Source organism: Mobula birostris, chromosome 17 (genome assembly GCF_030028105.1).
Source record: "Mobula birostris isolate sMobBir1 chromosome 17, sMobBir1.hap1, whole genome shotgun sequence".
In the NCBI taxonomy this organism is placed as follows: domain Eukaryota; kingdom Metazoa; phylum Chordata; class Chondrichthyes; order Myliobatiformes; family Myliobatidae; genus Mobula; species Mobula birostris.
Genome location: NC_092386.1, coordinates 70,856,980 through 70,881,479, shown reverse-complemented (window position 1 = coordinate 70,881,479; position 24,500 = coordinate 70,856,980).

The following is a 24,500-nucleotide window of genomic DNA, read 5'->3' as shown; positions in this document are numbered from 1 at the left end:
GTGATATAACAACTGCCAAACATCTCAGGATCATGTGGAGAGTTATATTAAGATGACTCCATAAGGTTTGCAGTCAGTACCTTTGAGTAAAATTGAAATGTATGCTTCATTCAATGCCAAAGCACAGTATGCACTGAGAAATCATCTTTTTTATCTTGAATAGCTGAGTGATATAACCGGTGTCAAACATCTCAGGATCACGTGGGGAGTTATGTTTAGATGTTTCCATAATGTTTGCCTTCAGGAATTTAGAGTAAAATTGTAATGTATACTTTTAGTTCCAAACCACTTCATGCATTGAGATATCAACTTTTCTGTCTTGAATAGCTGAGTGATATAACAAGTGCCAAACATCTCAGGATCATGTGGAGAGTTATATTAAGAGCCTCCATAAGGTTTGCAGTCAGTACCTTTGAGTAAAATTGTAGTGTATACTTCTTTCAATTCCAAAACGCAGTATGCACTGAGAAATCACTTTTTTTATTTTCAATACCTGAGTGATATAACCGGTGTCAAACATCTCAGGATCACGCAGGGACTTATGATTAGATGTTTGCATAAGGTTTGCATTGAGGAATTTAAAGTAAAATTGATATATATACTGTTAGTTCCAAACCGCTTCATGCATTGAGATATCAACTTTTTTGTCTTGAATAGCAGAGTGATATAACAACTGCCAAACATCTCAGGATCATGTGGAGAGTTATATTAAGAGCCTCCATAAGGTTTGCAGTCAGTACCTTTGAGTAAAATTGAAATGTATGCTTCATTCAATGCCAAAGCACAGTCTGCACTGAGAAATCAACTTTTTTATCTTGAATACCTGAGAGATGTAACAGGTGTCAAACAGTTCAGGAACATTTGGGGAGTGATGTTAACATGTTTCCAAAAGGTTTGCATTCAGTACTTCATAGTAAAATTGAAATATATTCTTTTAGTGCCAAAGCATTGCATGCTGAGAGAAATCAACTTTTTTGTCTCGAATACCTGAGTGATATAACAAATGTCAAACATCTCAGGATCATGTGGGGAGTTATGTTTAGATATTTCCATAAGGTTTGCATTGAGGAATTTAGAGTAAAATTGTAATGTATACTTATAGTTCCAAAGCACATCATGCATTGAGATATCCACTTTTTTGTCTTGAATACCTGACTGCTATAACAACTGCCAAACAACTCAGGATGATGTGGAGAGTTATATTAAGAACCTCCATAAGGTTTGCAGTCAGTACCTTTGAGTAAAATTGTAGTGTATACTTCTTTCAATTCCAAAGCGCAGTATGCACTGAGAAATCACTTTTTTTATTTTGAATACCTGAGTGATATAACCGGTGTCAAACATCTCAGGATCATGTGGGGAGTTCTGTTTAGATGTTTCCATAAGGTTTGCATTGAGGATTTTAGAGTAAAATTGAAATATATACTTTAAGTTCCAAAGCACTTCATGTGTTGAGAAATCAACTTTTTTGTCTTGAATGCCTGAGTGATATAACAACTGCCAAACATCTTAGGATCATGTGGAGAGTTATATTAAGATGACTCCATAAGGTTTGCAGTCAGTACCTTTGAGTAAAATTGAAATGTATGCTTCATTCAATGCCAAAGCACAGTATGCACTGAGAAATCAACTTTTTTATCTTGAATAGCTGAGTGATATAACCGGTGTCAAACATCTCAGGATCACGTGGGGAGTTATGTTTAGATGTTTCCATAATGTTTGCCTTCAGGAATTTAGAGTAAAATTGTAATGTATACTTTTAGTTCCAAAGCACATCATGCATTGAGAAATCAACTTTTTTTTCTTGAATAGCTGAGTGATATAACAACTGCCAAACATCTCAGGATCATGTGGAGAGTTATATTAAGATGACTCCATAAGGTTTGCAGTCAGTACCTTTGAGTAAAATTGAAATGTATGCTTCATTCAATGCCAAAGCACAGTATGCACTGAGAAATCAACTTTTTTATCTTGAATACCTGAATGATATAACCGGTGTCAAACATCTCAGGATCATGTGGGGAGTTATGTTTAGATGTTTCCATAAGGTTTGCCTTCAGGAATTTAGAGTAAAATTGTAATGTATACTTTTAGTTCCAAAGCACATCATGCATTGAGAAATCAACTTTTTTTTCTTGAATAGCTGAGTGATATAACAACTGTCAAACATCTCAGGATCATGTGGAGAGTTATATTAAGATGACTCCATAAGGTTTGCAGTCAGTACCTTTGAGTAAAATTGAAATGTATGCTTCATTCAATGCCAAAGCACAGTATGCACTGAGAAATCAACTTTTTTATCTTGAATACCTGAATGATATAACCGGTGTCAAACATCTCAGGATCATGTGGGGAGTTATGTTTAGATGTTTCCATAAGGTTTGCATTGAGGAATTTAGAGTAAAATTGAAATATATACTTTAAGTTCCAAAGCACTTCATGTGTTGAGAAATCAACTTTTTTGTCTTGAATATCTGAGTGATATAACAACTGTCAAACATCTCAGGATCATGTGGAGAGTTATATTAAGATGACTCCATAAGGTTTGCAGTCAGTACCTTTGAGTAAATTTGAAATGTGTGCTTCATTCAATGCCAAAGCACAGTCTGCACTGAGAAATCAACTTTTTTATCTTGAATACCTGAGAGATGTAACAGGTTTCAAACAGTTCAGGAACATTTGGGGAGTGATGTTAACATGTTTCCAAAAGGTTTGCATTCAGTACTTCATAGTAAAATTGAAATATATTCTTTTAGTGCCAAATCATTGCATGCTGAGAGAAATCAACTTTTTTGTCTCGAATCCCTGAGTGATATAACAAATGTCAAACATCTCAGGATCATGTGGGGAGTTATGTTTAGATATTTCCATAAGGTTTGCATTGAGGAATTTAGAGTAAAATTGTAATGTATACTTTTAGTTCCAAAGCACATCATGCATTGAGATATCAACTTTTTTGTCTTGAATAGCTGAGTGCTATAACAACTGCCAAACATCTCAGGATCATGTGGAGAGTTATATTAAGAGCCTCCATAAGGTTTGCAGTCAGTACCTTTGAGTAAAATTGTAGTGAATACTTCTTTCAATTCCAAAGCGCAGTATGCACTGAGAAATCACTTTTTTTATTTTGAATACCTGAGTGATATAACCGGTGTCAAACATATCAGGATCATGTGGGGAGTTCTGTTTAGATGTTTCCATAAGGTTTGCATTGAGGATTTTAGAGTAAAATTGTAATGTATACTTTTAGTTCCAAAGCACATCATGCATTGAGATATCAACTTTTTTGTCTTGAATAGCTGAGTGATATAACAACTGCCAAACATCTCAGGATCATGTGGAGAGTTATATTAAGAGCCTCCATAAGGTTTGCAGTCAGTACCTTTGAGTAAATTTGAAATGTGTGCTTCATTCAATGCCAAAGCACAGTATGCACTGAGAAATCATCTTTTTTATCTTGAATACCTCAGAGTTGTAACAGGTGTCAAACAGTTCAGGAACATTTGGGGAGTGATGTTAACATGTTTCCAAAAGGTTTGCATTCAGTACTTCATAGTAAAATTGAAATATATTCTTTTAGTGCCAAAGCATTGCATGCTGAGAGAAATCAACTTTTTTGTCTTGAATACCTGAGTGATATAACAAATGTCAAAAATCTCAGGATCATGTGGGGAGTTATGTTTAGATATTTCCATAAGGTTTGCATTGAGGAATTTAGAGTAAAATTGTAATGTATACTTTTAGTTCCAAAGCACATCATGCATTGAGATATCAACTTTTTTGTCTTGAATAGCTGAGTGATATAACAACTGCCAAACATCTCAGGATCATGTGGAGAGTTATATTAAGAGCCTCCATAAGGTTTGCAGTCAGTACCTTTGAGTAAAATTGTAGTGTATACTTCTTTCAATTCCAAAGCGCAGTATGCACTGAGAAATCACTTTTTTTATTTTGAATACCTGAGTGATATAACCGGTGTCAAACATCTCAGGATCATGTGGGGAGTTATGTTTAGATATTTCCATAAGGTTTGCATTGAGGAATTTAGAGTAAAATTGTAATGTATACTTTTAGTTCCAAAGCACATCATGCATTGAGATATCAACTTTTTTGTCTTGAATAGCTGAGTGATATAACAACTGCCAAACATCTCAGGATCATGTGGAGAGTTATATTAAGATGACTCCATAAGGTTTGCAGTCAGTACCTTTGAGTAAAATTGAAATGTATGCTTCATTCAATGCCAAAGCACAGTATGCACTGAGAAATCAACTTTATTATCTTGAATACCTGAATGATATAACCGGTGTCAAACATCTCAGGATACTGTGTGGAGTTATGTTTAGATGTTTCCATAAGGTTTGCATTGAGGAATTTAGAGTAAAATTGAAATATATACTTAAAGTTCCAAAGCACATCATGCGTTGAGAAATCAACTTTTTTGTCTTGAATACCTGAGTGATATAACAACTATTAAACATCTCAGGATCATGTGGAGAGTTATATTCAGATGACTCCATAAGGTTTGCAGTCAGTACCATTGAGTAAAATTGAAATGTATGCTTCATTCAATGCCAAAGCTCAGTATGCACAGAGAAATCATCTTTTTTATCTTGAATACCTGAGAGTTGTAACAGGTGTTAAACAGTTCAGGAACATTTGGGGAGTGATGTTAACATGTTTCCAAAAGGTTTGCATTCAGTACTTCATAGTAAAATTGAAATATATTCTTTTAGTACCAAAGCATTGCATGCTGAGAGAAATCAACTTTTTTGTCTCGAATACCTGAGTGATATAACAAATGTCAAACATCTCAGGATCATGTGGGGAGTTATGTTTAGATATTTCCATAAGGTTTGCATTGAGGAATTTAGAGTAAAATTGTAATGTATACTTTTAGTTCCAAAGCACATCATGCATTGAGATATCAACTTTTTTGTCTTGAATAGCTGAGTGATATAACAACTGCCAAACATCTCAGGATCATGTGGAGAGTTATATTAAGATGACTCCATAAGGTTTGCAGTCAGTACCTTTGAGTAAAATTGAAATGTATGCTTCATTCAATGCCAAAGCACAGTATGCACTGAGAAATCATCTTTTTTATCTTGAATACCTGAGAGTTGTAACAGGTGTCAAACAGTTCAGGAACATTTGGGGAGTGATGTTAACATGTTTCCAAAAGGTTTGCATTCAGTACTTCATAGTAAAATTGAAATATATTCTTTTAGTGCCAAAGCATTGCATGCTGAGAGAAATCAACTTTTTTGTCTCGAATACCTGAGTGATATAACAAATGTCAAACATCTCAGGATCATGTGGGGAGTTATGTTTAGATATTTCCATAAGGTTTGCATTGAGGAATTTAGAGTAAAATTGTAATGTATACTTTTAGTTCCAAAGCACATCATGCATTGAGATATCAACTTTTTTGTCTTGAGTAGCTGAGTGATATAACAACTGCCAAACATCTCAGGATCATGTTGAGAGTTATATTAAGATGACTCCATAAGGTCTGCAGGCAGTACCTTTGAGTAAAATTGAAATGTATGCTTCATTGAATGCCAAAGCACAGTATGCACTGAGAAATCAACTTTTTTATCTTGAATAGCTGAGTGATATAACCGGTGTCAAACATCTCAGGATCACGTGGGGAGTTATGTTTAGATGTTTCCATAATGTTTGCCTTCAGGAATTTAGAGTAAAATCGTAATGTATACTTTTAGTTCCAAAGCACATCATGCATTGAGAAATCAACTTTTTTGTCTTGAATAGCTGAGTGATATAACAACTGCCAAACATCTCAGGATCATGTGGAGAGTTATATTAAGATGACTCCATAAGGTTTGCAGTCAGTACCTTTGAGTAAAATTGAAATGTATGCTTCATTCAATGCCAAAGCACAGTATGCACTGAGAAATCAACTTTTTTATCTTGAATACCTGAATGATATAACCGGTGTCAAACATCTCAGGATCATGTGGGTAGTTATGTTTAGATGTTTCCATAAGGTTTGCATTGAGGAATTTAGAGTAAAATTGAAATATATACTTTAAGTTCCAAAGCACTTCATGTGTTGAGAAATCAACTTTTTTGTCTTGAATATCTGAGTGATATAACAACTGTCAAACATCTCAGGATCATGTGGAGAGTTATATTAAGATGACTCCATAAGGTTTGCAGTCAGTACCTTTGAGTAAAATTGAAATGTATGCTTCATTCAATGCCAAAGCACAGTATGCACTGAGAAATCAACTTTTTTATCTTGAATAGCTGAGTGATATAACCGGTGTCAAACATCTCAGGATCACGTGGGGAGTTATGTTTAGATGTTTCCATAATGTTTGCCTTCAGGAATCTAGAGTAAAATTGTAATGTATACTTTTAGTTCCAAACCACTTCATGCATTGAGATATCAACTTTTCTGTCTTGAATAGCTGAGTGATATAACAAGTGCCAAACATCTCAGGATCATGTGGAGAGTTATATTAAGAGCCTCCATAAGGTTTGCAGTCAGTACCTTTGAGTAAAATTTTAGTGTATACTTCTTTCAATTCCAAAGCGCAGTATGCACTGAGAAATCATCTTTTTTATCTTGAATACCTGAGAGATGTAACAGGTGTCAAACAGTTCAGGAACATTTGGGGAGTGATGTTAACATGTTTCCAAAAGGTTTGCATTCAGTACTTCATAGTAAAATTGAAATATATTCTTTTAGTGCCAAAGCATTGCATGCTGAGAGAAATCAACTTTTTTGTCTCGAATACCTGAGTGATATAACAAATGTCAAGCATCTCAGGATCATGTGGGGAGTTATGTTTAGATATTTCCATAAGGTTTGCATTGAGGAATTTAGAGTAAAATTGTAATGTATACTTTTAGTTCCAAAGCACATCATGCATTGAGATATCAACTTTTTTGTCTTGAATAGCTGAGTGATATAACAACTGCCAAACATCTCAGGATCATGTGGAGAGTTATATTAAGAGCCTCCATAAGGTTTGCAGTCAGTACCTTTGAGTAAATTTGAAATGTGTGCTTCATTCAATGCCAAAGCACAGTATGCACTGAGAAATCATCTTTTTTATCTTGAATACCTGAGAGTTGTAACAGGTGTCAAACAGTTCAGGAACATTTGGGGAGTGATGTTAACATGTTTCCAAAAGGTTTGCATTCAGTACTTCATAGTAAAATTGAAATATATGCTTTTAGTGCCAAAGCATTGCATGCTGAGAGAAATCAACTTTTTTGTCTTGAATACCTGAGTGATATAACAAATGTCAAACATCTCAGGATCATGTGGGGAGTTATGTTTAGATGTTTCCATAATGTTTGCCTTCAGGAATTTAGAGTAAAATCGTAATGTATACTTTTAGTTCCAAAGCACATCATGCATTGAGAAATCAACTTTTTTGTCTTGAATAGCTGAGTGATATAACAACTGCCAAACATCTCAGGATCATGTGGAGAGTTATATTAAGATGACTCCATAAGGTTTGCAGTCAGTACCTTTGAGTAAAATTGAAATGTATGCTTCATTCAATGCCAAAGCACAGTATGCACTGAGAAATCAACTTTTTTATCTTGAATACCTGAATGATATAACCGGTGTCAAACATCTCAGGATCATGTGGGTAGTTATGTTTAGATGTTTCCATAAGGTTTGCATTGAGGAATTTAGAGTAAAATTGAAATATATACTTTAAGTTCCAAAGCACTTCATGTGTTGAGAAATCAACTTTTTTGTCTTGAATATCTGAGTGATATAACAACTGTCAAACATCTCAGGATCATGTGGAGAGTTATATTAAGATGACTCCATAAGGTTTGCAGTCAGTACCTTTGAGTAAAATTGAAATGTATGCTTCATTCAATGCCAAAGCACAGTATGCACTGAGAAATCAACTTTTTTATCTTGAATAGCTGAGTGATATAACCGGTGTCAAACATCTCAGGATCACGTGGGGAGTTATGTTTAGATGTTTCCATAATGTTTGCCTTCAGGAATCTAGAGTAAAATTGTAATGTATACTTTTAGTTCCAAACCACTTCATGCATTGAGATATCAACTTTTCTGTCTTGAATAGCTGAGTGATATAACAAGTGCCAAACATCTCAGGATCATGTGGAGAGTTATATTAAGAGCCTCCATAAGGTTTGCAGTCAGTACCTTTGAGTAAAATTTTAGTGTATACTTCTTTCAATTCCAAAGCGCAGTATGCACTGAGAAATCATCTTTTTTATCTTGAATACCTGAGAGATGTAACAGGTGTCAAACAGTTCAGGAACATTTGGGGAGTGATGTTAACATGTTTCCAAAAGGTTTGCATTCAGTACTTCATAGTAAAATTGAAATATATTCTTTTAGTGCCAAAGCATTGCATGCTGAGAGAAATCAACTTTTTTGTCTCGAATACCTGAGTGATATAACAAATGTCAAGCATCTCAGGATCATGTGGGGAGTTATGTTTAGATATTTCCATAAGGTTTGCATTGAGGAATTTAGAGTAAAATTGTAATGTATACTTTTAGTTCCAAAGCACATCATGCATTGAGATATCAACTTTTTTGTCTTGAATAGCTGAGTGATATAACAACTGCCAAACATCTCAGGATCATGTGGAGAGTTATATTAAGAGCCTCCATAAGGTTTGCAGTCAGTACCTTTGAGTAAATTTGAAATGTGTGCTTCATTCAATGCCAAAGCACAGTATGCACTGAGAAATCATCTTTTTTATCTTGAATACCTGAGAGTTGTAACAGGTGTCAAACAGTTCAGGAACATTTGGGGAGTGATGTTAACATGTTTCCAAAAGGTTTGCATTCAGTACTTCATAGTAAAATTGAAATATATGCTTTTAGTGCCAAAGCATTGCATGCTGAGAGAAATCAACTTTTTTGTCTTGAATACCTGAGTGATATAACAAATGTCAAACATCTCAGGATCATGTGGGGAGTTATGTTTAGATATTTCCATAAGGTTTGCATTGAGGAATTTAGAGTAAAATTGTAATGTATACTTTTAGTTCCAAAGCACATCATGCATTGAGATATCAACTTTTTTGTCTTGAATAGCTGAGTGATATAACAACTGCCAAACATCTCAGGATCATGTGGAGAGTTATATTAAGAGCCTCCATAAGGTTTGCAGTCAGTACCTTTGAGTAAAATTGTAGTGTATACTTCTTTCAATTCCAAAGCGCAGTATGCACTGAGAAATCACTTTTTTTATTTTGAATACCTGAGTGATATAACCGGTGTCAAACATCTCAGGATCATGTGGGGAGTTATGTTTAGATATTTCCATAAGGTTTGCATTGAGGAATTTAGAGTAAAATTGTAATGTATACTTTTAGTTCCAAAGCACATCATGCATTGAGATATCAACTTTTTTGTCTTGAATAGCTGAGTGATATAACAACTGCCCAACATCTCAGGATCATGTGGAGAGTTATATTAAGATGACTCCATAAGGTTTGCAGTCAGTACCTTTGAGTAAAATTGAAATGTATGCTTCATTCAATGCCAAAGCACAGTATGCACTGAGAAATCAACTTTTTTATCTTGAATACCTGAATGATATAACCGGTGTCAAACATCTCAGGATCATGTGGGGAGTTATGTTTAGATGTTTCCATAAGGTTTGCATTGAGGAATTTAGAGTAAAATTGAAATATATACTTTAAGTTCCAAAGCACTTCATGTGTTGAGAAATCAACTTTTTTGTCTTGAATATCTGAGTGATATAACAACTGTCAAACATCTCAGGATCATGTGGAGAGTTATATTAAGATGACTCCATAAGGTTTGCAGTCAGTACCTTTGAGTAAAATTGAAATGTATACTTCATTCAATGCCAAAGCACAGTATGCACTGAGAAATCAACTTTTTTAACTTGAATAGCTGAGTGATATAACCGGTGTCAAACATCTCAGGATATTGTGGGGAGTTATGTTTAGATGTTTCCATAATGTTTGCATTCAGGAATCTAGAGTAAAATTGTAATGTATACTTTTAGTTCCAAACCACTTCATGCATTGAGATATCAACTTTTCTGTCTTGAATAGCTGAGTGATATAACAAGTGCCAAACATCTCAGGATCATGTGGAGAGTTATATTAAGAGCCTCCATAAGGTTTGCAGTCAGTACCTTTGAGTAAAATTTTAGTGTATACTTCTTTCAATTCCAAAGCGCAGTATGCACTGAGAAATCATCTTTTTTATCTTGAATACCTGAGAGATGTAACAGGTGTCAAACAGTTCAGGAACATTTGGGGAGTGATGTTAACATGTTTCCAAAAGGTTTGCATTCAGTACTTCATAGTAAAATTGAAATATATTCTTTTAGTGCCAAAGCATTGCATGCTGAGAGAAATCAACTTTTTTGTCTCGAATACCTGAGTGATATAACAAATGTCAAGCATCTCAGGATCATGTGGGGAGTTATGTTTAGATATTTCCATAAGGTTTGCATTGAGGAATTTAGAGTAAAATTGTAATGTATACTTTTAGTTCCAAAGCACATCATGCATTGAGATATCAACTTTTATGTCTTGAATAGCTGAGTGATATAACAACTGCCAAACATCTCAGGATCATGTGGAGAGTTATATTAAGATGACTCCATAAGGTTTGCAGTCAGTACCTTTGAGTAAAATTGAAATGTATGCTTCATTCAATGCCAAAGCACAGTATGCACTGAGAAATCAACTTTTTTATCTTGAATACCTGAATGATATAACCGGTGTCAAACATCTCAGGATCATGTGGGGAGTTATGTTTAGATGTTTCCATAAGGTTTGCATTGAGGAATTTAGAGTAAAATTGAAATATATACTTTAATTTCCAAAGCACTTCATGTGTTGAGAAATCAACTTTTTTGTCTTGAATATCTGAGTGATATAACAACTGTCAAACATCTCAGGATCATGTGGAGAGTTATATTAAGATGACTCCATAAGGTTTGCAGTCAGTACCTTTGAGTAAAATTGAAATGTATGCTTCATTCAATGCCAAAGCACAGTATGCACTGAGAAATCAACTTTTTTAACTTGAATAGCTGAGTGATATAACCGGTGTCAAACATCTCAGGATATTGTGGGGAGTTATGTTTAGATGTTTCCATAATGTTTGCATTCAGGAATCTAGAGTAAAATTGTAATGTATACTTTTAGTTCCAAACCACTTCATGCATTGAGATATCAACTTTTTTGTCTTGAATAGCTGAGTGATATAACAACTGCCAAACATCTCAGGATCATGTGGAGAGTTATATTAAGAGCCTCCATAAGGTTTGCAGTCAGTACCTTTGAGTAAATTTGAAATGTGTGCTTCATTCAATGCCAAAGCACAGTATGCACTGAGAAATCATCTTTTTTATCTTGAATACCTGAGAGTTGTAACAGGTGTCAAACAGTTCAGGAACATTTGGGGAGTGATGTTAACATGTTTCCAAAAGGTTTGCATTCAGTACTTCATAGTAAAATTGAAATATATGCTTTTAGTGCCAAAGCATTGCATGCTGAGAGAAATCAACTTTTTTGTCTTGAATACCTGAGTGATATAACAAATGTCAAACATCTCAGGATCATGTGGGGAGTTATGTTTAGATATTTCCATAAGGTTTGCATTGAGGAATTTAGAGTAAAATTGTAATGTATACTTTTAGTTCCAAAGCACATCATGCATTGAGATATCAACTTTTTTGTCTTGAATAGCTGAGTGATATAACAACTGCCAAACATCTCAGGATCATGTGGAGAGTTATATTAAGAGCCTCCATAAGGTTTGCAGTCAGTACCTTTGAGTAAAATTGTAGTGTATACTTCTTTCAATTCCAAAGCGCAGTATGCACTGAGAAATCACTTTTTTTATTTTGAATACCTGAGTGATATAACCGGTGTCAAACATCTCAGGATCATGTGGGGAGTTATGTTTAGATGTTTCCATAATGTTTGCCTTCAGGAATTTAGAGTAAAATTGTAATGTATACTTTTAGTTCCAAACCACTTCATGCATTGAGATATCAACTTTTCTGTCTTGAATAGCTGAGTGATATAACAAGTGCCAAACATCTCAGGATCATGTGGAGAGTTATATTAAGAGCCTCCATAAGGTTTGCAGTCAGTACCTTTGAGTAAAATTGTAGTGTATACTTCTTTCAATTCCAAAGCGCAGTGTGCACTGAGAAATCCCTTTTTTTATTTTGAATACCTGAGTGATATAACCGGTGTCAAACATCTCAGGATACTGTGGGGAGTTCTGTTTAGATGTTTCCATAAGGTTTGCATTGAGGAATTTAGAGTAAAATTGAAATATATACTTAAAGTTCCAAAGCACTTCATGCGTTGAGAAATCAACTTTTTTGTCTTGAATACCTGAGTGATATAACAACTATTAAACATCTCAGGATCATGTGGAGAGTTATATTCAGATGACTCCATAAGGTTTGCAGTCAGTACCTTTGAGTAAAATTGAAATATATGCTTCTTTCAATGCCAAAGCACTGTATGCAATGAGAAATCAACTTTTTTATCCTGAGTACCTGAGTGATGTAACAGGTGTCAAACATCTCAGAATCATGTGGAGAGTGATGTTAACATCTTTCCATAAGGTTGGCATTCAGTACTTCAAAGTAAAATTGAAATATATACTTTTACTGCCAAAGCATTGCATGCACTGAGAAATCAAATTTTTTATTTTGAATACCTGAGTGATATAACAAATGTCAAACATCTCAGGATCATGTGGGGAGTTATGTTTAGATATTTCCATAAGGTTTGCAGTCAGTACCTTTGAGTAAAATTGAAATGTGTGCTTCATTCAATGCCAAAGCACAGTATGCACTGAGAAATCATCTTTTTTATCTTGAATACCTGAGAGTTGTAACAGGTGTCAAACAGTTCAGGAACATTTGGGGAGTGATGTTAACATGTTTCCAAAAGGTTTGCATTCAGTACTTCATAGTAAAATTGAAATATATTCTTTTAGTGCCAAAGCATTGCATGCTGAGAGAAATCAACTTTTTTGTCTTGAATACCTGAGTGATATAACAAATGTCAAACATCTCAGGATCATGTGGGGAGTTATGTTTAGATATTTCCATAAGGTTTGCATTGAGGAATTTAGAGTAAAATTGTAATGTATACTTTTAGTTCCAAAGCACATCATGCATTGAGATATCAACTTTTTTGTCTTGAATAGCTGAGTGATATAACAGCTGCCAAACATCTCAGGATCATGTGGAGAGTTATATTAAGAGCCTCCATAAGGTTTGCAGTCAGTACCTTTGAGTAAAATTGTAGTGTATACTTCTTTCAATTCCAAAGCGCAGTATGCACTGAGAAATCACTTTTTTTATTTTGAATACCTGAGTGATATAACCGGTGTCAAACATCTCAGGATCACGTGGGGAGTTATGTTTAGATATTTCCATAAGGTTTGCATTGAGGAATTTAGAGTAAAATTGTAATGTATACTTTTAGTTCCAAAGCACATCATGCATTGAGATATCAACTTTTTTGTCTTGAATAGCTGAGTGATATAACAACTGCCAAACATCTCAGGATCATGTGGAGAGTTATATTCAGATGACTCCATAAGGTTTGCAGTCAGTACCTTTGAGTAAAATTGAAATGTATGCTTCATTCAATGCCAAAGCTCAGTATGCACTGAGAAATCATCTTTTTTATCTTGAATACCTGAGAGTTGTAACAGGTGTTAAACAGTTCAGGAACATTTGGGGATTGATGTTAACATGTTTCCAAAAGGTTTGCATTCAGTACTTCATAGTAAAATTGAAATATATTCTTTTAGTACCAAAGCATTGCATGCTGAGAGAAATCAACTTTTTTGTCTCGAATACCTGAGTGATATAACAAATGTCAAGCATCTCAGGATCATGTGGGGAGTTATGTTTAGATATTTCCATAAGGTTTGCATTGAGGAATTTAGAGTAAAATTGTAATGTATACTTTTAGTTCCAAAGCACATCATGCATTGAGATATCAACTTTTTTGTCTTGAATAGCTGAGTGATATAACAACTGCCAAACATCTCAGGATCATGTGGAGAGTTATATTAAGAGCCTCCATAAGGTTTGCAGTCAGTACCTTTGAGTAAATTTGAAATGTGTGCTTCATTCAATGCCAAAGCACAGTATGCACTGAGAAATCATCTTTTTTATCTTGAATACCTGAGAGTTGTAACAGGTGTCAAACAGTTCAGGAACATTTGGGGAGTGATGTTAACATGTTTCCAAAAGGTTTGCATTCAGTACTTCATAGTAAAATTGAAATATATGCTTTTAGTGCCAAAGCATTGCATGCTGAGAGAAATCAACTTTTTTGTCTTGAATACCTGAGTGATATAACAAATGTCAAACATCTCAGGATCATGTGGGGAGTTATGTTTAGATATTTCCATAAGGTTTGCATTGAGGAATTTAGAGTAAAATTGTAATGTATACTTTTAGTTCCAAAGCACATCATGCATTGAGATATCAACTTTTTTGTCTTGAATAGCTGAGTGATATAACAACTGCCAAACATCTCAGGATCATGTGGAGAGTTATATTAAGAGCCTCCATAAGGTTTGCAGTCAGTACCTTTGAGTAAAATTGTAGTGTATACTTCTTTCAATTCCAAAGCGCAGTATGCACTGAGAAATCACTTTTTTTATTTTGAATACCTGAGTGATATAACCGGTGTCAAACATCTCAGGATCATGTGGGGAGTTATGTTTAGATATTTCCATAAGGTTTGCATTGAGGAATTTAGAGTAAAATTGTAATGTATACTTTTAGTTCCAAAGCACATCATGCATTGAGATATCAACTTTTTTGTCTTGAATAGCTGAGTGATATAACAACTGCCCAACATCTCAGGATCATGTGGAGAGTTATATTAAGATGACTCCATAAGGTTTGCAGTCAGTACCTTTGAGTAAAATTGAAATGTATGCTTCATTCAATGCCAAAGCACAGTATGCACTGAGAAATCAACTTTTTTATCTTGAATACCTGAATGATATAACCGGTGTCAAACATCTCAGGATCATGTGGGGAGTTATGTTTAGATGTTTCCATAAGGTTTGCATTGAGGAATTTAGAGTAAAATTGAAATATATACTTTAAGTTCCAAAGCACTTCATGTGTTGAGAAATCAACTTTTTTGTCTTGAATATCTGAGTGATATAACAACTGTCAAACATCTCAGGATCATGTGGAGAGTTATATTAAGATGACTCCATAAGGTTTGCAGTCAGTACCTTTGAGTAAAATTGAAATGTATACTTCATTCAATGCCAAAGCACAGTATGCACTGAGAAATCAACTTTTTTAACTTGAATAGCTGAGTGATATAACCGGTGTCAAACATCTCAGGATATTGTGGGGAGTTATGTTTAGATGTTTCCATAATGTTTGCATTCAGGAATCTAGAGTAAAATTGTAATGTATACTTTTAGTTCCAAACCACTTCATGCATTGAGATATCAACTTTTCTGTCTTGAATAGCTGAGTGATATAACAAGTGCCAAACATCTCAGGATCATGTGGAGAGTTATATTAAGAGCCTCCATAAGGTTTGCAGTCAGTACCTTTGAGTAAAATTTTAGTGTATACTTCTTTCAATTCCAAAGCGCAGTATGCACTGAGAAATCATCTTTTTTATCTTGAATACCTGAGAGATGTAACAGGTGTCAAACAGTTCAGGAACATTTGGGGAGTGATGTTAACATGTTTCCAAAAGGTTTGCATTCAGTACTTCATAGTAAAATTGAAATATATTCTTTTAGTGCCAAAGCATTGCATGCTGAGAGAAATCAACTTTTTTGTCTCGAATACCTGAGTGATATAACAAATGTCAAGCATCTCAGGATCATGTGGGGAGTTATGTTTAGATATTTCCATAAGGTTTGCATTGAGGAATTTAGAGTAAAATTGTAATGTATACTTTTAGTTCCAAAGCACATCATGCATTGAGATATCAACTTTTATGTCTTGAATAGCTGAGTGATATAACAACTGCCAAACATCTCAGGATCATGTGGAGAGTTATATTAAGATGACTCCATAAGGTTTGCAGTCAGTACCTTTGAGTAAAATTGAAATGTATGCTTCATTCAATGCCAAAGCACAGTATGCACTGAGAAATCAACTTTTTTAACTTGAATAGCTGAGTGATATAACCGGTGTCAAACATCTCAGGATATTGTGGGGAGTTATGTTTAGATGTTTCCATAATGTTTGCATTCAGGAATCTAGAGTAAAATTGTAATGTATACTTTTAGTTCCAAACCACTTCATGCATTGAGATATCAACTTTTTTGTCTTGAATAGCTGAGTGATATAACAACTGCCAAACATCTCAGGATCATGTGGAGAGTTATATTAAGAGCCTCCATAAGGTTTGCAGTCAGTACCTTTGAGTAAATTTGAAATGTGTGCTTCATTCAATGCCAAAGCACAGTATGCACTGAGAAATCATCTTTTTTATCTTGAATACCTGAGAGTTGTAACAGGTGTCAAACAGTTCAGGAACATTTGGGGAGTGATGTTAACATGTTTCCAAAAGGTTTGCATTCAGTACTTCATAGTAAAATTGAAATATATGCTTTTAGTGCCAAAGCATTGCATGCTGAGAGAAATCAACTTTTTTGTCTTGAATACCTGAGTGATATAACAAATGTCAAACATCTCAGGATCATGTGGGGAGTTATGTTTAGATATTTCCATAAGGTTTGCATTGAGGAATTTAGAGTAAAATTGTAATGTATACTTTTAGTTCCAAAGCACATCATGCATTGAGATATCAACTTTTTTGTCTTGAATAGCTGAGTGATATAACAACTGCCAAACATCTCAGGATCATGTGGAGAGTTATATTAAGAGCCTCCATAAGGTTTGCAGTCAGTACCTTTGAGTAAAATTGTAGTGTATACTTCTTTCAATTCCAAAGCGCAGTATGCACTGAGAAATCACTTTTTTTATTTTGAATACCTGAGTGATATAACCGGTGTCAAACATCTCAGGATCATGTGGGGAGTTATGTTTAGATGTTTCCATAATGTTTGCCTTCAGGAATTTAGAGTAAAATTGTAATGTATACTTTTAGTTCCAAACCACTTCATGCATTGAGATATCAACTTTTCTGTCTTGAATAGCTGAGTGATATAACAAGTGCCAAACATCTCAGGATCATGTGGAGAGTTATATTAAGAGCCTCCATAAGGTTTGCAGTCAGTACCTTTGAGTAAAATTGTAGTGTATACTTCTTTCAATTCCAAAGCGCAGTGTGCACTGAGAAATCCCTTTTTTTATTTTGAATACCTGAGTGATATAACCGGTGTCAAACATCTCAGGATACTGTGGGGAGTTCTGTTTAGATGTTTCCATAAGGTTTGCAGTCAGTACCTTTGAGTAAAATTGAAATATATGCTTCTTTCAATGCCAAAGCACTGTATGCAATGAGAAATCAACTTTTTTATCCTGAGTACCTGAGTGATGTAACAGGTGTCAAACATCTCAGAATCATGTGGAGAGTGATGTTAACATCTTTCCATAAGGTTGGCATTCAGTACTTCAAAGTAAAATTGAAATATATACTTTTACTGCCAAAGCATTGCATGCACTGAGAAATCAAATTTTTTATTTTGAATACCTGAGTGATATAACAAATGTCAAACATCTCAGGATCATGTGGGGAGTTATGTTTAGATATTTCCATAAGGTTTGCAGTCAGTACCTTTGAGTAAAATTGAAATGTGTGCTTCATTCAATGCCAAAGCACAGTATGCACTGAGAAATCATCTTTTTTATCTTGAATACCTGAGAGTTGTAACAGGTGTCAAACAGTTCAGGAACATTTGGGGAGTGATGTTAACATGTTTCCAAAAGGTTTGCATTCAGTACTTCATAGTAAAATTGAAATATATTCTTTTAGTGCCAAAGCATTGCATGCTGAGAGAAATCAACTTTTTTGTCTTGAATACCTGAGTGATATAACAAATGTCAAACATCTCAGGATCATGTGGGGAGTTATGTTTAGATATTTCCATAAGGTTTGCATTGAGGAATTTAGAGTAAAATTGTAATGTATACTTTTAGTTCCAAAGCACATCATGCATTGAGATATCAACTTTTTTGTCTTGAATAGCTGAGTGATATAACAGCTGCCAAACATCTCAGGATCATGTGGAGAGTTATATTAAGAGCCTCCATAAGGTTTGCAGTCAGTACCTTTGAGTAAAATTGTAGTGTATACTTCTTTCAATTCCAAAGCGCAGTATGCACTGAGAAATCACTTTTTTTATTTTGAATACCTGAGTGATATAACCGGTGTCAAACATCTCAGGATCACGTGGGGAGTTATGTTTAGATATTTCCATAAGGTTTGCATTGAGGAATTTAGAGTAAAATTGTAATGTATACTTTTAGTTCCAAAGCACATCATGCATTGAGATATCAACTTTTTTGTCTTGAATAGCTGAGTGATATAACAACTGCCAAACATCTCAGGATCATGTGGAGAGTTATATTCAGATGACTCCATAAGGTTTGCAGTCAGTACCTTTGAGTAAAATTGAAAATTATGCTTCATTCAATGCCAAAGCTCAGTATGCACTGAGAAATCATCTTTTTTATCTTGAATACCTGAGAGTTGTAACAGGTGTTAAACAGTTCAGGAACATTTGGGGATTGATGTTAACATGTTTCCAAAAGGTTTGCATTCAGTACTTCATAGTAAAATTGAAATATATTCTTTTAGTACCAAAGCATTGCATGCTGAGAGAAATCAACTTTTTTGTCTCGAATACCTGAGTGATATAACAAATGTCAAGCATCTCAGGATCATGTGGGGAGTTATGTTTAGATATTTCCATAAGGTTTGCATTGAGGAATTTAGAGTAAAATTGTAATGTATACTTTTAGTTCCAAAGCACATCATGCATTGAGATATCAACTTTTTTGTCTTGAATAGCTGAGTGATATAACAACTGCCAAACATCTCAGGATCATGTGGAGAGTTATATTAAGAGCCTCCATAAGGTTTGCAGTCAGTACCTTTGAGTAAATTTGAAATGTGTGCTTCATTCAATGCCAAAGCACAGTATGCACTGAGAAATCATCTTTTTTATCTTGAATACCTGAGAGTTGTAACAGGTGTCAAACAGTTCAGGAACATTTGGGGAGTGATGTTAACATGTTTCCAAAAGGTTTGCATTCTGTACTTCATAGTAAAATTGAAATATATGCTTTTAGTGCCAAAGCATTGCATGCTGAGAGAAATCAACTTTTTTGTCTTGAATACCAGAGTGATATAACAAATGTCAAACATCTCAGGATCATGTGGGGAGTTATGTTTAGATATTTCCATAAGGTTTGCATTGAGGAATTTAGAGTAAAATTGTAATGTATACTTTTAGTTCCAAAGCACATCATGCATTGAGATATCAACTTTTTTGTCTTGAATAGCTGAGTGATATAACAACTGCCAAACATCTCAGGATCATGTGGAGAGTTATATTAAGAGCCTCCATAAGGTTTGCAGTCAGTACCTTTGAGTAAAATTGTAGTGTATACTTCTTTCAATTCCAAAGCGCAGTATGCACTGAGAAATCACTTTTTTTATTTTGAATACCTGAGTGATATAACCGGTGTCAAACATCTCAGGATCATGTGGGGAGTTATGTTTAGATATTTCCATAAGGTTTGCATTGAGGAATTTAGAGTAAAATTGTAATGTATACTTTTAGTTCCAAAGCACATCATGCATTGAGATATCAACTTTTTTGTCTTGAATAGCTGAGTGATATAACAACTGCCCAACATCTCAGGATCATGTGGAGAGTTATATTAAGATGACTCCATAAGGTTTGCAGTCAGTACCTTTGAGTAAAATTGAAATGTATGCTTCATTCAATGCCAAAGCACAGTATGCACTGAGAAATCAACTTTTTTATCTTGAATACCTGAATGATATAACCGGTGTCAAACATCTCAGGATCATGTGGGGAGTTATGTTTAGATGTTTCCATAAGGTTTGCATTGAGGAATTTAGAGTAAAATTGAAATATATACTTTAAGTTCCAAAGCACTTCATGTGTTGAGAAATCAACTTTTTTGTCTTGAATATCTGAGTGATATAACAACTGTCAAACATCTCAGGATCATGTGGAGAGTTATATTAAGATGACTCCATAAGGTTTGCAGTCAGTACCTTTGAGTAAAATTGAAATGTATACTTCATTCAATGCCAAAGCACAGTATGCACTGAGAAATCAACTTTTTTAACTTGAATAGCTGAGTGATATAACCGGTGTCAAACATCTCAGGATATTGTGGGGAGTTATGTTTAGATGTTTCCATAATGTTTGCATTCAGGAATCTAGAGTAAAATTGTAATGTATACTTTTAGTTCCAAACCACTTCATGCATTGAGATATCAACTTTTCTGTCTTGAATAGCTGAGTGATATAACAAGTGCCAAACATCTCAGGATCATGTGGAGAGTTATATTAAGAGCCTCCATAAGGTTTGCAGTCAGTACCTTTGAGTAAAATTTTAGTGTATACTTCTTTCAATTCCAAAGCGCAGTATGCACTGAGAAATCATTTTTTTATCTTGAATACCTGAGAGATGTAACAGGTGTCAAACAGTTCAGGAACATTTGGGGAGTGATGTTAACATGTTTCCAAAAGGTTTGCATTCAGTACTTCATAGTAAAATTGAAATATATTCTTTTAGTGCCAAAGCATTGCATGCTGAGAGAAATCAACTTTTTTGTCTCGAATACCTGAGTGATATAACAAATGTCAAGCATCTCAGGATCATGTGGGGAGTTATGTTTAGATATTTCCATAAGGTTTGCATTGAGGAATTTAGAGTAAAATTGTAATGTATCCTTTTAGTTCCAAAGCACATCATGCATTGAGATATCAACTTTTTTGTCTTGAATAGCTGAGTGATATAACAACTGCCAAACATCTCAGGATCATGTGGAGAGTTATATTAAGATGACTCCATAAGGTTTGCAGTCAGTACCTTTGAGTAAAATTGAAATGTATGCTTCATTCAATGCCAAAGCACAGTATGCACTGAGAAATCAACTTTTTTATCTTGAATACCTGAATGATATAACCGGTGTCAAACATCTCAGGATCATGTGGGGAGTTATGTTTAGATGTTTCCATAAGGTTTGCATTGAGGAATTTAGAGTAAAATTGAAATATATACTTTCAGTTCCAAAGCACTTCATGTGTTGAGAAATCAACTTTTTTGTCTTGAATATCTGAGTGATATAACAACTGTCAAACATCTCAGGATCATGTGGAGAGTTATATTCAGATGACTCCATAAGGTTTGCAGTCAGTACCTTTGAGTAAAATTGAAATGTATGCTTCATTCAATGCCAAAGCACAGTATGCACTGAGAAATCAACTTTTTTATCTTGAATAGCTGAGTGATATAACCGGTGTCAAACATCTCAGGATATTGTGGGGAGTTATGTTTAGATGTTTCCATAATGTTTGCCTTCAGGAATCTAGAGTAAAATTGTAATGTATACTTTTAGTTCCAAACCACTTCATGCATTGAGATATCAACTTTTCTGTCTTGAATAGCTGAGTGATATAACAAGTGCCAAACATCTCAGGATCATGTGGAGAGTTATATTAAGAGCCTCCATAAGGTTTGCAGTCAGTACCTTTGAGTAAAATTGAAATGTATGCTTCATTCAATGCCAAAGCTCAGTATGCACTGAGAAATCATCTTTTTTATCTTGAATACCTGAGAGTTGTAACAGGTGTCAAACAGTTCAGGAACATTTGGGGAGTGATGTTAACATGTTTCCAAAAGGTTTGCATTCAGTACTTCATAGTAAAATTGAAATATATTCTTTTAGTGCCAAAGCATTGCATGCTGAGAGAAATCAACTTTTTTGTCTCGAATACCTGAGTGATATAACAAATGTCAAACATCTCAGGATCATGTGGGGAGTTATGTTTAGATATTTCCATAAGGTTTGCATTGAGGAATTTAGAGTAAAATTGTAATGTATACTTTTAGTTCCAAACCACATCATGCATTGAGATATCAATTTTTTTGTCTTGAATAGCTGAGTGATATAACAACTGCCAAACATCTCAGGATCATGTGGAGAGTTATATTAAGATGACTCCATAAGGTTTGCAGTCAGTACCTTTGAGTAAAATTGAAATGTATGCTTCATTGAATGCCAAAGCACAGTATGCACTGAGAAATCATCTTTTTTATCTTGAATACCTGAGAGTTGTAACAGGTGTCAAACAGTTCAGGAACATTTGGGGAGTGATGTTAACATGTTTCCAAAAGGTTTGCATTCAGTACTTCATAGTAAAATTGAAATATATTCTTTTAGTGCCAAAGCATTGCATGCTGAGAGAAATCAACTTTTTTGTCTCGAATACCTGAGTGATATAACCGGTATCAAACATCTCAGGATCATGTGGAGAGTTCTGTTTAGATGTTTCCATAAGGTTTGCATTGAGGATTTTAGAGTAAAATTGTAATGTATACTTTTAGTTCCAAAGCACATCATGCATTGAGATATCAACTTTTTTGTCTTGAATAGCTGAGTGATATAACAACTGCCAAACATCTCAGGATCATGTGGAGAGTTATATTAAGAGCCTCCATAAGGTTTGCAGTCAGTACCTTTGAGTAAATTTGAAATGTGTGCTTCATTCAATGCCAAAGCACAGTATGCACTGAGAAATCATCTTTTTTATCTTGAATACCTCAGAGTTGTAACAGGTGTCAAACAGTTCAGGAACATTTGGGGAGTGATGTTAACATGTTTCCAAAAGGTTTGCATTCAGTACTTCATAGTAAAATTGAAATATATTCTTTTAGTGCCAAAGCATTGCATGCTGAGAGAAATCAACTTTTTTGTCTTGAATACCTGAGTGATATAACAAATGTCAAAAATCTCAGGATCATGTGGGGAGTTATGTTTAGATATTTCCATAAGGTTTGCATTGAGGAATTTAGAGTAAAATTGTAATGTATACTTTTAGTTCCAAAGCACATCATGCATTGAGATATCAACTTTTTTGTCTTGAATAGCTGAGTGATATAACAACTGCCAAACATCTCAGGATCATGTGGAGAGTTATATTAAGAGCCTCCATAAGGTTTGCAGTCAGTACCTTTGAGTAAAATTGTAGTGTATACTTCTTTCAATTCCAAAGCGCAGTATGCACTGAGAAATCACTTTTTTTATTTTGAATACCTGAGTGATATAACCGGTGTCAAACATCTCAGGATCATGTGGGGAGTTATGTTTAGATATTTCCATAAGGTTTGCATTGAGGAATTTAGAGTAAAATTGTAATGTATACTTTTAGTTCCAAAGCACATCATGCATTGAGATATCAACTTTTTTGTCTTGAATAGCTGAGTGATATAACAACTGCCAAACATCTCAGGATCATGTGGAGAGTTATATTAAGATGACTCCATAAGGTTTGCAGTCAGTACCTTTGAGTAAAATTGAAATGTATGCTTCATTGAATGCCAAAGCACAGTATGCACTGAGAAATCAACTTTATTATCTTGAATACCTGAATGATATAACCGGTGTCAAACATCTCAGGATACTGTGTGGAGTTATGTTTAGATGTTTCCATAAGGTTTGCATTGAGGAATTTAGAGTAAAATTGAAATATATACTTAAAGTTCCAAAGCACATCATGCGTTGAGAAATCAACTTTTTTGTCTTGAATACCTGAGTGATATAACAACTATTAAACATCTCAGGATCATGTGGAGAGTTATATTCAGATGACTCCATAAGGTTTGCAGTCAGTACCATTGAGTAAAATTGAAATGTATGCTTCATTCAATGCCAAAGCTCAGTATGCACAGAGAAATCATCTTTTTTATCTTGAATACCTGAGAGTTGTAACAGGTGTTAAACAGTTCAGGAACATTTGGGGAGTGATGTTAACATGTTTCCAAAAGGTTTGCATTCAGTACTTCATAGTAAAATTGAAATATATTCTTTTAGTACCAAAGCATTGCATGCTGAGAGAAATCAACTTTTTTGTCTCGAATACCTGAGTGATATAACAAATGTCAAACATCTCAGGATCATGTGGGGAGTTATGTTTAGATATTTCCATAAGGTTTGCATTGAGGAATTTAGAGTAAAATTGTAATGTATACTTTTAGTTCCAAAGCACATCATGCATTGAGATATCAACTTTTTTGTCTTGAATAGCTGAGTGATATAACAACTGCCAAACATCTCAGGATCATGTGGAGAGTTATATTAAGATGACTCCATAAGGTTTGCAGTCAGTACCTTTGAGTAAAATTGAAATGTATGCTTCATTCAATGCCAAAGCACAGTATGCACTGAGAAATCATCTTTTTTATCTTGAATACCTGAGAGTTGTAACAGGTGTCAAACAGTTCAGGAACATTTGGGGAGTGATGTTAACATGTTTCCAAAAGGTTT